Source organism: Microchirus variegatus, assembly GCF_963457635.1.
Source record: "Microchirus variegatus genome assembly, chromosome: 1".
Taxonomy (NCBI): Eukaryota; Metazoa; Chordata; class Actinopteri; order Pleuronectiformes; family Soleidae; genus Microchirus; species Microchirus variegatus.
In genome coordinates, this window is record NC_139802.1 from 19973735 (window position 1) to 19988619 (window position 14885).

The window sequence follows — 14885 nt, forward strand, 5'->3', positions numbered from 1 at the left end:
TTTTCAAATGACCAATGGGATGGCCAGCCGCGGGTGATGCTTGTTGCTAGGTAAACATGATGCAGGGGGAAGATAGAGGAGCAGAATTACCATGCTGCTACTGCAGGGTGCTTTCAGCGAAAAGGAGTGGAGAGAGAGCGAGACAGAGCAGCACTCCACATGCCCTTCTCTTCCCGAGCACTTGGCGGCGCCAGAGACAAAAACAAAAGCCAAGCAAGGAATGACACAGTGGAGCATTTGACTGGTGTACAGCTGCTGCACCAATGTGCTCCAAGCTAGCCTGTTGCTAATAGCACCAGATAAGACAAGTCCTTTATTAGGGCCACAGTACATTAATGTTAGCTTCACACACAATAACCTTTGCTTTCACACCACTTTCTTCAAATAACCACAGTCACAAACATAACATGGCAAGATAAAATAGGGCTGAAGCAATTAATCCATTATACAAATGAATCCTCAGCTATTTTGATCATCGATTCATCAGTTTGCACGTTAAAACCAGCTTCTTAAATGTGAATATTCTCTGGGGGGTTTTTGCTCCACACAACAAAGAAATCATCAAAACTGAATCATTTTGGTTTGTGGACAAAACAAAATCACAATTTCCAGGTTTGACGTGTACATTAATCAACATTGTCTGCCTTTTCATAGACCAAACACTGACTCGAGCAATCAATAAAATAATCGACAGACGCCACTTTCTTCAAATAACCCCGGTAACTAATTCCCTTACAAACGTAACATGGCAAATTAATTAAAGCTGAATAAATGAAGTGATTCCTAAATGAATCCTCAACTATTTTAATCATCGACTAATTAGTTTGAGTGTTTGGTTTTTGAAGAAATCATCAAAAAGTTTTTTTTTTATTTGCTTCTTCTCGCACAGTTCTTAAAGCAACACTCCGTAACTTTAGCAGGACGAGCGGTCATCCGATTAATAAATAAATCGACAACTATTTTTTTATCATCGATTTGAGTGGTTTGAGTTTTTTTCTGTAATTAAAACGAGTGATGGGAACGAGAATGGTTTTTCCACTTCTTAAAAGTGAAAACTTTCTGGTTTCTTTGCTCCATACACCAAAGAAATCTTTAAAACTGAATCATTCTTGGTTTGTGGTTTCGTTTCAACACTGTCTGACATTTCACAGACCAAACAATTACTTGATTAATGAAGAAAATAATGAAAAGATTAATTGATTATGAAAAATCATCGTTATTTTACAGCCCTAAAATAAATAAATATTACTTTATTTATCACTTTTTTCACTCCCTGCTTACCCACTGTCTGTGTGTCTAATCGTTGTAAAATAATTCAGGATTTTACACCAATATCATGTCAAAGTCATGACCCTTGCAGTCAATATTTGCATTTCAGGTCACAGTGTTGAGAAAGTGCTGCAGGACAATCCCTGAATGTACAGCACAAACTGAGAAGACTTTTAGAGGTCAGGACCTTTTTTAAGAATCCGACCTCAACACACAACTTTTTTAGGGGTTGAGTTGCTGCCATGCACAGCCACTGATGGAATACTACTTTAACCCAGAAAGAGTTGATTTTTTTATATTTCATTATTTTCATAATCAATTAATCTGTTGATTGACCTCCGCCCGGAGGTATATGTGTTCGCCGGAGATTGTCTGTCTATCTGTTAGCAACATAACACAAAAAGTTGCTTACGGATTTGGATGAAATTTTTAGGAAATGTCTACAATGGGACCAGGAACAAGTATATCTGTAGACGATATCATAACGATAGCTATTTTCTCAATTCATCTAGCTATCGTTTTGTCCAGAAAATTTCAGAAAATGTAGAAACCAGAAAATACTCACATTTAATAAGCTGAAGAATCTGTTTCAGTTCTTCAAAAAAACACTCAAACCGATTAATTGACGATTAATTTATTAATCGATTAAAAGAGTGATTGTTTCAGCCCTAATCTGACTTCTGAACATGAACCCAGAAAATGCTGGCATAAAATGACAGCTTCTTCTACCATCCTCATCCCTTTGGTCTGTAATCTGCCGGGACTGTTACATCTTACACACACAAGGTGTGTATTATACAAGAACATCTGTTGTTTAAAAAGACGTAACAAAATACTCGTACAGGACATTCAAACGGTAAGAAAAGAAGACTTTTTAAACACATATTGGTAGAATGCGTGTAAGTATTTTGAGTCTTATCCACACGGAAACTACAGAAGTATGCAATTTGTTGTTCTTAACATGTTTTCACAAAAATGCACACCATTGTGGCAAAAATAATAAAAAAAAAAAATTACGACATTCACCTAAACGCTGGAGTAGATATATGCTAGGGGAGTTGGTCAAGGCTAGTTACAGAGGTGGGATCATCTTTTTTCGTAAATTGCACATTTGTTTGTATACACAAAAGAAATGCAAGGGTGGCGTTTTGAGATTATTTGTTTTTAACTCAGGGACTTGTTTTCCAAAAATAGCATTTTAGAGCTCCCAAAATTATGTTTCAGATTATCCTAAACTTCTCTAAAGTTGTGTACGGGGCCCAAAATTTGAAGGCACTTTTGGGGAATTCAAGGTTTTCTTTTCACTTCATTTCAAAAAGGACCGGAACCCTGAAGTCACCAGTGATCTTGAACAGTGGTGCTCAATCAAACTCTCTAGTGCCAGAATTGAGGGTCTGGTTTCAATATTTAAAAAAATTTCCCAAACTGAATATATGACCTTCATGTCCATTTCATGCAGGAATTGGGACCAGCTGTGTGCAGCAGTCAAAGACGGCACACGGTGGTTTCATTCTTCAGACACGACAACTGTATCTATGTGGACATCTGCATAAAGGCTGGGACAATAATCGATTATTCGGTGTTCTTTTAATAATGAAACCAAGTTTTCAGATTTTTCAGCTCCATAATAACCATAACTAGATATAATAATTTGCAAATGAACCAACAAATAGTCGATTAATCAAGAAAATAATCTGGAGTTGCAGCTCTAAAGGCCCTGCACAGGGTCCTGTAGTATCCCACTTCACCACCAGAATGTTGGCGAGAGAAAGTGGAGGCACTTCAGCAAACCGGTGAGTAATGATTGACAACTCCTTGCCCCCGCTTCCCCCCGATAACCTATGAACTTGCGCAGTGTCGTGAATGATGATTGGTCGAGGGGTCATGCTTGTATTATCGCCAGTCCCCCAGAACAAGACACGGCAAGAATCCGTGACACTGTGATTGATAATCGGACATGGTGACCATCGTGAAAAACAAAAATACCGTGTGGTCTGATCCCGGCACAGAGTAAGAGTCTCGTGCTCTTGAACTGAGAAAAACACATTAAAAGTCAATGCTGGGGAGACGTAAATCAAGAAATTAAGCATCATGGAGGCGCCATTTGTGAGGCTTGTAGACAGTCATAAAGAGCTGGATCCCACGAGAATTCCTCTGACTGAAAATCCAGTCATTGGACGAGTCCGACTTCTTTTTGACACATCGAAGACAGAGCAAAGTACAGGTGACGACTTGAAAACAGACACCCACCCACATCACTGATAACACACACACACACACGTCAGACCGACAACATGTCACATTTAATACAGTTGATTTGTGGTAACAGCAAGAGTTCATATATATACACACACACACACACTATATCTGTAATATATACAGGCACTGTTGCCAGGCGAGACACAGTCAGTTTCAGTGTGAGACCCCAGAAATAGAGTCCAAGTAAGGACAGGTGCAGGGGCAACATGCAACAACCCTCTCACCCAAATTACCAGCACTCTCAGAGAGAGAGACGGGGGGGGGGGACCTGAAGAAAGACAAAAAGCAGAGAGCTTTGACCAGAGTGGTTGTCAATTCTATCACTATGGTATGTTTGTAACACGACTGACTGCTATGTTAATGTTTAGACTATATGGTTTTTCAGCAGACAAGTTGCATGAATTCCTCATATTATGAGACCACGTGTGTGTGTGTGTGTGTGTGTGTGTGTGTCTAACACTAGATTTCACATTTGACATTTTGTCAAACTGCCAAAAACGGAGTCCTTCAAATGCTGTGATCGTTTGCAGCCTTCAGTATGACGACTTTGATCTAAAATAAGATAAACGGTAAGGATTAGGGTTCAAATTAAGGGTGAGTAGTAAAAAAAACAAAAAATAAACAACTAGAAGTAAATATAAGTAAATGCAAGATCAACAACATTCAAACCTTTCCTCACTTTTCCTCAGGTAGGTGAACTGCTTTCAACGATCACACCTAAATTACTGTGAGGATGCGTACTGTTCAAATGAAATGACAAAAACAGTGTGGAATAGTGTCAGCGTACTGACACAAACAACAACACATAAGTAGCAAAATAAAAGAAATCGCTCAAATTTATGGATGACATTTCATACAAATTACGTGGTGGACTCAGAGAAACAACTGATCACTGTCTCTCTGCTCCATGCCAGACGGACAGTGAGCCAATAGTTTAATTTCTCTATAGAAGATTATTAAATACTTTATAACTTTAAGAATGTGCACCTGAGTGCATTCTAAGGCCCGATCCAGAACTTTGGCAATCTTTTTCATTCACGAGAGGTTTATCGTAAACACCACATTACCATAAGAAATGTCCATGAAATCCCCCAAACTGACTCTGACCGCCTGTATGTGGCGGTGTAACGATACACCGAAAACAGAAAAAGACACAGATGGTGTGCATAAAGCTTGCGCACTGTGTAAAAACTCAAAAGACAAGAAGAAGAAGAAGACGATGCCTTTAAAGAAGATATAACACACTGGCAGGCTCCCACCATCTCCGGAATATGGAACATGGAATATGGCTAGACACTGATACAAAATTGTTTGTCGCCATTAAAAGGTGTCACCGTTCAAATAAAGCCCTTCTTAGGGCGCTTTCACACCTATAGTTCGATTGCTTTGGTCTGCACCAATGTTGCAATGTAGCAAACAGACGTGGGTACGGTTTTCTTTCACATATGCATAGTTCTAAAAGAACCAAAATAGGCCGCAGAGACCATCAGCACCGGAACCAGTCTAACCCCCGATTTCCTCCGGGTGCGGAACATCACGCCGCAGAACGCACACACCACGGTCACCAGAGCTGATAACTGGCTCGGTGAATACGGCTGGCTCTTAAGGCAGCGCTCATGGCAGCGTAACACGCCCGGTGGGGATTGACGCTGGGAAGAGGACGGCGCAAAACCGCGGCACTGATGCGTCCAGTGGAAATTCGGGGTAATCCCGTATCGCATCTCATATCCATAATGCATTAAACTATACCGTTTCGTCCCATTTGGTTTGGTTGCTTTCACATCAGAGGAACCGCACCAAAGTAAGACCACCCCTTCAGGCAGGTCTCGGACCGGTTGATTTGGTGCGCACCAAAGTCCCGAGATTACATTCACACCTACGCAAACGAACCAAACCAAGGGACCAAACCTTTTGGTGCGCACCAAATGCTGTAGGTGTGAAAGCTTTACCTAACCACAAACTTGCCAAATTTTTTGTGTGCACAGAGGAACACTTGTCCAGATCCCATGAAAAAGACGGTAACCATCGAGAATGTTTACCTTTATGCAACATTCACAACAATTCCATCTAAGCATGGATAAATGTTTAAAACTTAATAAATCTGAAAAAGACACTTTAATGTCTCCATTTGTCATTCTGTCTTGCAAAAGCAGACTGGAGTAGATGATCCTTTGCACACCTATAGATTGAAGCAGAAATCATCATGAATCAAATCGTTTTGAATCATAGCCCCAAAAATCGCAATCAAATCGTGAGATAGTAAAAGATTCCCACCACTAGTAAGAAGAAGAAAAATCACCACTACTAGAATAGAATATGAGAATTATGTGTTTTAAGCACTAAACTGACGTAGACAATTGTTTGAGTATGAACTGGACTGTGGTGGCACTAGTACTGGGTACATCCGGTTGCGTACCTTTAACCCCCAGAAGAAGAAGAACGTCTGCTGTGGAGGTGTCTCACTTTGCGACAGTGTCTTCTGACTCTGGGTCTGACTCTGGGTCAAAGGCATAAAAGGGACTGTGGCGGGGAGTCGTGACCAAGCTATTTTTAAACATTGTTTAAAAAATGTTTTGATAATGAGTAGCAGTACATCCACTGTTCCAGAGGGGGGAGCTACGCTTCTGAGAGCTGATGTGCTAATTACGTCACTTCCAGGAATTGGCCAATAAAAGGACAGTTGGGAAAGCTCATGCTGGCTGGCCAATCACAACACAGTTCTGTCCTCTGGGGATGAGATTTCAGTCTGAAACAGCGCAGCTGACGAGAGCTTCAGTGAGGAGAGATTTCTATCGGCTCGTTTGCAGCAACTAGGAGGTTTTAGACCATAAAAACAAGTTAATGTATGTAAATACTAGACCTCCATAACTCACATATGTGAGATAGGACCACTCTATGGGAGCTTTAATATCTCACACAACCACACACCACAAAACCTTTACACTAACATACCTGATCACTTTGACCCTGTCAAAACACAAACGGTAACTTTCAAACAGGAAGAAAATGACTGGATGACCTCCCTGTCTGGTCCCTGCATATGCCACAATGTCAATTCTTCATGTGCATAATTGTCTCTCACTTTCTCATTGTTACTGTGAATGTTGGCATAGAGATGGCTGATGTGATTGTGAATCCTTTCATTGAGCGTGTTTGTGTGTTGTGTATCTACTGACCAAATACTCAGCACAGGGGACGGTCCATCACTGGTTGACTGAAGAATAACTTGTTTACAAAATAAGTTTCAAGTAAATTCAGCATCCTGTCACTGGGCCTGTGAAAGGTTTAAATGAAGAGGTACGCTTACAACACCGATGAGTGACCAACCATCAATGCAATGATGAAGGATTGCGGGACTTGAGTGTCACATGCTCAACACGAAAGCTCACCAAACGTTGACAGGATACTTTTCTGCTCTGTCAACTCAGGATCGGGGTTAAAACCATCGACTCCAGCCACTGCTAAACAAAAACTAAATGAGGAGCACCAGACAGCTCACCTGGCAGAACACTTAATGACCTCGGTCAAGAGAGCACGAGGGTCGGTAACAATGATCAACTGTACCCGCACTCCTCATAACAAAGTTACAAGGTGTTTAACAAATTTGAAAAAAATACAACCAGGCAAATAAATAGAAAGAATACGTGAAAGTAATCATAAAAACAACAAATGTGCAATATCAAATAAAGGGCTTTTCAATGACTGTGTTTGCCCCATTCTGCACTTAAGTTCCAGGTAGTTGGTTCTCTTTTGTCTTAACTTGTATATAAATTCAACACTGTAATTTCAAATAATTAAAGCTTTATTAAGGTACCTGCTAAATGACAATGAGGAAATTTGATGCGCACACACCTCCTTTCTGTAGCACAGTTGGCAAGTGTGACATGTCAGTAGTAAATGTTGCCATTAAAACTCTTTTGAGATAATTTTTTTCACGACGATCGAGGATTTGTCATATAATGTTGTTGACAGCCAACAATTGAACATCATTTCATCCATATCATTGAGGGGGAAACCTGACCTTCACGTGTTGCAGAGACATTGATCTCTTTACCTTGGCAAAACCATTTTAAATCAAATAAGGTGTTGCAGCATGAGCAGCATGGTTTTAGAGTCCAAACAGAACTGTTGCTGTTTGGAGTTTCCTGTCTAAAGTTTAAACAATGGCACTCCGCCGCCAATAAAAAGAGCAAAGCTGCCTTGTTCAGCTTACCCTATCTGCTGTGTATCGCTGAGATATTTTATTTTCATAGTTATTTTGCTTGGCTATTAAAGAGATTTTCACAGATCTATTGCTGCAAATTGTCTAACATTGTATAACATTTACGTTAAAGAAAATTGTCCCCCAAAGTACATACATTTCGAGCTGCAATGATAATTCCATTAATCGATTATTAACCAATTACTAACTTAATTGTCAGCTATTTTGATGATCGGTGAATCATCATCATCATCGTTTATTTTTTCTAAACTAAAATAAATGTAATTTTATGGTTTCTTTGCTCCATACAACAAAGACATCATAAAAACACAAAACAAGACATTCGAGAACATCATCATTTCCAGGTTTGGTAAACAATTTTCAGACCAAACAAGTACTTGAATAATCGATGAAAACAATCGTTAGTTGCAGCCCTACATGGAATTAGTTCAAACGAAGCTCTCAGACAAGGTTTGACAACTCTGCTGACCTCCAATGGCCACCAAGCCTTAGGCTTGCCCACCATCATGCACTAAAGCGACTTAAATGAATGAGTCCACCAGTATTACGACTTAAACAATGGGGAGATCTAGATACGGAAGAAAATGGAGAACTTTTCAATATCTGCTCTGATAACTCGCAACACTGTTACAACCGCACAAGGAAACTTTTGCTTTTCTGGATTCAATGAAACGTAGACATGACCAGAGACACGAAACACAAACAATGACGGTCAGCTGATGGGTTAACTGATATAGATATATATATATTCAACACTTTTAACTAAAGTCGGATAAAGTGAATGTAGGTCTTTTATGGTATTATCTACTGCAGGGGTAGGGCCACATCAGCGTAATGGTTACGGTCAAAGGGCCAGATGTAACTGTGCCCACGGTTGGTGTAGTGGATAGCACCCTTTGCGAGAGAAGGCCCGAGTTCTTGCTGGGTTCAAACCCCGGTTGGAAAAACTTTGAGCCCCTCCAATGGTGGTCGGAGCCTTCTGATTTCCTGCCCGATCAGTAGGGGTTGTTGTGCTTCTGGCTACAGTGAGCAATGGCTTACGAGAGAGAAAGACTGTTGTTGCAGCTGAGTAACTTTGAAACAGTGGCCGTTTCTCATCTGAAATAAATATCTACTGTGTCCCGGAACGCAGTTTTAAGATAATTTGAGGCGAGAAATTAGCCATTTAGAGTCTGTGGTTTGTGTATTAAGATATGACGTATTTATAGTTTGGCAGCGACATTGTCGGCTGTGATCAGCTCCGCCTCTGTGAACGCTCGATGGCCGGCACAGAGCAGTGTTATCTCGGCCTGTCCTGAGGACCAATCGCAGCCCTTGCCATCTCGGTTGTCCCTTGACCGAGTGACGGACACGTAAAAAATATTTTGTGAACCCGGCGACGACAGAGAGACTCTCCGACAGCCTCTCCGCCGACGTAGAGGGGTCTCTGTAATAGGGATGGGACTTTTTTGGCGACAAAACGATCGACAATCGACACGTGCGCACCAAAAATATAAAAAAATTTATAGTAAAAAAGTCGAAGTGTCACAAACACGTAAAGTTCACGACCATGGAGGTTAAAGAAGCTGTGCACGAAAAGGTGAGCCTGCTGTCCAGACACCCTGCGCTCTTACATGATGATGCGCGCGTCACCGGCTCGTTCTCTCGAGTGGCTGTGCGTGTCCGAGCATGTGTGTGCAGTGCGAACGAGGTTGCGCTTAAGTTTAGGACAGGGGTGGGGGACATAACACAAGCGCTAAATGAAGACGGCATCTCACCCAGTCAGGATCACTGTACTTCACTCTGGTGGAAACCTAAAGAGCGCAGGTTCAAAAGCCTGAGCCGTCTGGCGAGTGGCGACACACGCGTACCAGCGGAGAGTCCGCTTTTTTTTCTTTTTTTTGCCACTTATTATTATTATCGCTGTTCTGATGGTCAATATTGGACATTACAGCCAGGTTTTTGAACCTAAAATGAAGTAGTACAGTGTAGAATAGTTTACACCCCCACGTTGCTGCTGTTGCTGCTGATGTTAAAAAAAAAAAAAAAAAAAAAAAGCGACAAAAAATTTGACACGTGGACCTCGACAATCGACTCTAAAAATTTGTGAAATTCCCATCCCTACTCTGTAACCTACGTAGAGCACTTAACGCAGAAGTATACATTGGGCATGGCTTGGCTCACAACCTGCATGGCTTAATAAGAACTGGAACACTTCAAGATGCCACATTTACATTAACTAGGTTTAAAATTCTATGACCCTGCAACAATTTATTTTAGCTAACAACTCAACAGAAATAGAATTTACTCCTAAAACGTAACTACACCAGGAAACTTCATCAAGCGTGTGCAACATGCTCCATCTTCGGAGGAGGCTGACGGCAGATTGAAATACATCGTGAAACTTTTCTTTACTTTTTGTTGACTGGGAAGGCAGAAACGGTGCCATGTGTAATGGCAGCCAAACCCAAGCTGCATAAAGCTAATTGCCTTTATAGAAAAGGTAATTAAATGCATCAGCTGACCGTTTAGTGACGAGTCACCTCTCTGTTGGCTCCTGCTGAACTACAAAACCACACCGTGTTATACAGCTGTGTTACAGAGTGTCTTTTTCACATTTTTGTCAGTCAATCAGGCAGTCACTTATTGCCCAGCCCTAAATTCAACACAATATGTATCACAGTATAATTTTTCCTTCAGTAGAAAATACAACCAAAGTTGAATAGAAATAGTATCTTTGGTAACTTTGGAAACCGTGCTGCAGTCTTAGTTGAATGTTGGCTCTACTTGTTGCTAACTCACGTCACCAACAAGATGAGTTACAGTGACGCTTAGGGCCAATTCTTTAGCTGAAGAGTTTTATTTTAAAAGTCATAGAATACAAAAACATTTCGGTTATTATTTTCATTTTAGGATTTAGTGTGGTGATTTTGTTGGACACCAGGGGCACTCAGTGGGACATTGTCGATTGTCGAATTTGTCATATCCAATCTTGCGTTTGTACTGAACAGCTGGCTGGAGAAAATGACAAACTAAACTTCATACCAATAATCACACAATCAACACATGAAAGATATGTAATACAAACAAAATTAATAAAAAATAAATAAAAACATTTTTTCATTCGGAATCAAGAATTCAGATCAATTATTTATAGCCGAGTCAATGTGATGCTGACATCTGTCATTTCAAACTGCAAATTTCGAAAACATTTTATACACTAAACTATTTGAATAATTGAGAAGAGAATCAACGGATTATTAATCAGTGCCAGAATCATTGTCACGTTGTTGTTATCCACGCTCTACAGAGAGCTCAATCAAACATAAATTCAGTCCTTTTGTATTTTGTGACACGAACTGTGCTGCAGTTTGACAAAACTTTGGTATAATGTCAATTTAAAAACAAATGGAATATGTTATTGAAGATTTGTTGAACAATCAACAACTAATTGACTGAAATTATCTCATGATTGTTCAACAAATCTTCAATAACATATTCACTCGTTTTTAAATTGACATTATACAATTTGTCATTTACTTTCTCAAATAATAATGTTCTTGTTTGGTCCACAAAATGTCAGAAAATGCAGAAAAACATTGATCCAAACCTTCTCAAACCTTGAAATGATGCAGTAAAATGCCCCATTTTCACCCCAAACCAAAATTAATTAATGATTTCTTCATCATATGAAGCTGAGACATCAGAGCGGACAGAGAGCAGATGTGAGAAAATAAAGCTAGGTAGCCAATGTAGTGTTCTGTACGCTGACCACCGATTACCACGTTCAGTACGCTGACCACCGATTACCACGACTGTAGAGGCTAGGGATGGATGACAGGGCAGAAAGTATGATCGCGTTAGTTTCACTTCCTCACGTTGACCGATTTATCTCAACACATTTTGGCTGGTGCTGATGGTTTGAGGAGCAACCTGACTGAAGCTCAACTCACAACTTTAAGTACTCTTGGAGCCCCAGCAACAAGTCCTCCATTCAATACCGTCTGCAAATCAACTTCCCAGAACACCTCACACCTGTGACATCATCAAACTGTGTCACACATTAAGTTTCAAGTTTCAAGTTTTTTATTTGCCATTTATGCTTAAACAAACAGTCCAGGCACATTGGAAATATTTTGCGGGTTCTACGAGTCAGTTTTTTTTTTTGATTGTTTTTTTCTTTTCTTTTCTTTTTTCCAAAAAGGAACACACTTTTATATATAAATAAATATATAGCTCGTATTATCAGCAGAGAACCACATAACCTCAAGCCTACATATAGTTTTTTAGCATATAATATTATATATACACAGCAATGCACTGTGGTTCACTGTTTGAGGCATCAAGCCAGCATGATCCAGCAGTTTCATTCTCTTGGTCTCAGGGATGGTACCTTCTCAGATTTTAAGATTTAACCTTTTTAACATTTGTTGCCTGTCCTGGTTTCCACCAACTTATTGGTGCTGCTGTTCTTATTCATAGCAAGCACTAAAAGCAGAGATGGAATGGAGAGCATAAGTATAACTTGCAACACAATGAAGTCCAGCAACAAATATTGGAGGAGATGCATTTAATATATATAAGGATATCTGCAGATGGTAAATGCAAGTGGGTTTTTTGTACATGCTTGCAGTGGTGACACGATGACAGTGCGGTGGAAAGAGGCTAATCCACAGGCTACAATCAGGTGTGTTTCATATGCTGACTGTAGCTAAGGAGCAGATGCAGTTAGAACATGTTTCAAGAAGAGAGCTCACAGCCCTCACAGGCAGTCAGCACAAACTAAATGTATTTGCTGTATCTACTGTAACATGACACACACACACACAAACATTACTCGAGACCTGTAGCACAATGGAAATGCAAACACCTTGAATACAGGCCCACTTCCACAGGAACCTGACATTTCCAGGGAGCACATCTTCATTGTTCTTTTTTTTTAAGCTTTTCTCTGATGAGATGTGTCCTTTCTCTCATCCAAAATATTACGCTAATGGCTTATATGTGGCCTTTTTCACAGATCGGTCACTGAAGAGTTCCGATCAAACCTAGACTGTGGTAAGTGTGATTTGAGAAGACACATTTTGAATGAAAAAAATCACTGAGTAAAGCAGAATTGACTCGGGGAGAGAGAGAGGTCCATTTTGAGGGGAAAACAGCAACCTAACTTCAGCTGGGTGGGTGTGGAGGTGGGGGAACTGCATCTGTGGCAAAGACTATTATTTAAATCGGTCACAATATCTGACCAGAACATCTACTGTTGAGGAACGACAGAAGAAGGCATCAAAAAAGCCACGGACAAAGAGACAGGGGACGTTCTGGACCGGCTGTGCATCAGCTCCGGTCTCTCCACAGTCCTGTTCCCTGCCCAGGAGCATTCATCTCCCGGCAACTGAACTCATGTCTCTCTACTAGAGAGCAGGGTAGGGGCTGGGGCTGATGCGGTAGCTAAGCTAGTGGCTACCGTTACCTGCCATGGCAGATGAAATGTTGCAGATCTACAGAGGACAGTCGGGGGGAGGGGGGTCGTGGCTTGCTGCTGTGACACCTACAGCCATCGCCATCGCCAACAGGATATAAGCAACAAGGATCGGCAACACGCCTCGATCATGCAGCAACACATCCATTCATGTCATATCTCCCCTCCGTTTTATGCAGCCGGCATCTTCAACCCCCCCCCCCCCCCCTTTTCGGTGTCGTGCTTTAACTCAAGACAGGTAGCGACGCCGCTGCGAATGAAACTTGCCCGGATACACGCACACTGGTGGCATCAATCATTAGCCTATTAATGACCAATCCAACCCTCAGTCAACCCACCAGATGGCTGAAAACGCCTCAGTCACCAGCTGAACCAGAAGGACGGGGGGGCCGGAGGACATAGTAAAAGCCACTGAATGAGGGGGTAACACTGTAGATACTCCAGCCAAGCATTTAATGTCCGGTACGGCCCAGCAGCTCCACAGTGGAAGCATGACTCAAACCTATGAGCCATCTGAGCGGCAGTGGCAAAGGAATGGGGACACGAGGCCGGCTGACAGGGGCGAATAACGCAGGGATGGATGGAGAAACACAATGCTGTTGCTTCATATCGACTGCCAAGCCTCTATTTCACACATGACACGGAAAAGAAGTAACGAGCTGCAAAATCACATTTGATAGTTTGGGGAGGGAGGAGGGAAAATGCCGGCCGTTTATGCCTTACCTCAGGCGGTGTGTCGAACCAAGTTCCGCGTAGCAGCCATGTTCGGAACCCCTATTTCCCTCTGTCCGCACGAACCGAGCCCCCTCCCCCGGCTCAATCGTTCTTCTTTCACAGCAGAAATCCAAATAGGATGGTGCAGAATCGTTTGCCGGTTAAAATAAAAACAAAAAAAAATCCCCAAGTGAGATAAGTTTCCAGGAAAAAATCACGTTAGTCTCCCTGAGCTCAGAGAGCGCCTTGTCGATGGTAAGTGATCGCCGGCGCAGCACAGCTAGCCGTGCCTGAGGGGAGGTGGGCAGCTCGCCGCCTCAGCCACGGGCACTTCAGGGTTCAGTCTTTTCTTTAAAAAAAAAAAAAATCTGGTCAACACACTCACTTCAGTGGTTCGAGGTTTATTCACAGCTGTGCCAGAGACCACCTTCGTTTACGGAGTGGATCCGCCGGCTCCACAAGCCCGTCCGCTCTTTTTAAATTAATTTAGAGGAAAGAAGCTAACACTAGCCTGCTAGCTCGTAGCTAGCACGCTAGCTGCCTAATAAAACTCTGCCATTGGAATTTTGGAGGAAGACAGTCCGCACACTGCAGGCTGCTTTGCGGGTAACGGCCGGCCGGGTGGCCGACGGACAGTGCAAGCAGACGCTACGGAGAAACTACACGTATTTACGCGCACACATTCACACAGCTACAGCTAGCTCTGTGCCGGTCAGCCCCTCCGTGATGTTAATATCGGTCAAAGGAGAGAGGGGCTGCATTGAGAGCGCACTCCCGACACCAGGCGAGTATGGCCCGGCGCGTTCCAGTGAATTTTCCCACAAAATGGCTGCCAAAACAAATCCATCGCGGGCAGTTCTTACGAGTAACTTCCAAAAGTTACCCCTTAAAAATAAAGCGCGACAGCGCGATTATATCACACGCAAACTGATGTAAATTAGGATATTTTGTGGAGTGAAATGC

At 41.8% G+C, this 14885-nt stretch overlaps 1 protein-coding gene across 1 annotated transcript in view; it reads right to left on the reverse strand.

Annotated features, from left to right (window-relative positions):
* Positions 1-14700, reverse strand: part of dyrk1b (dual-specificity tyrosine-(Y)-phosphorylation regulated kinase 1B) — a 48695-nt gene extending 33995 nt beyond the window's left edge. Inside the window, exon 1 of the mRNA XM_083890757.1 lies at positions 13932-14700. The gene's annotated coding sequence lies outside the window, so the exon portion shown is untranslated. The remainder of the gene's footprint in view (positions 1-13931) is intronic.
* Positions 14701-14885: the final 185 nt, after the last annotated feature.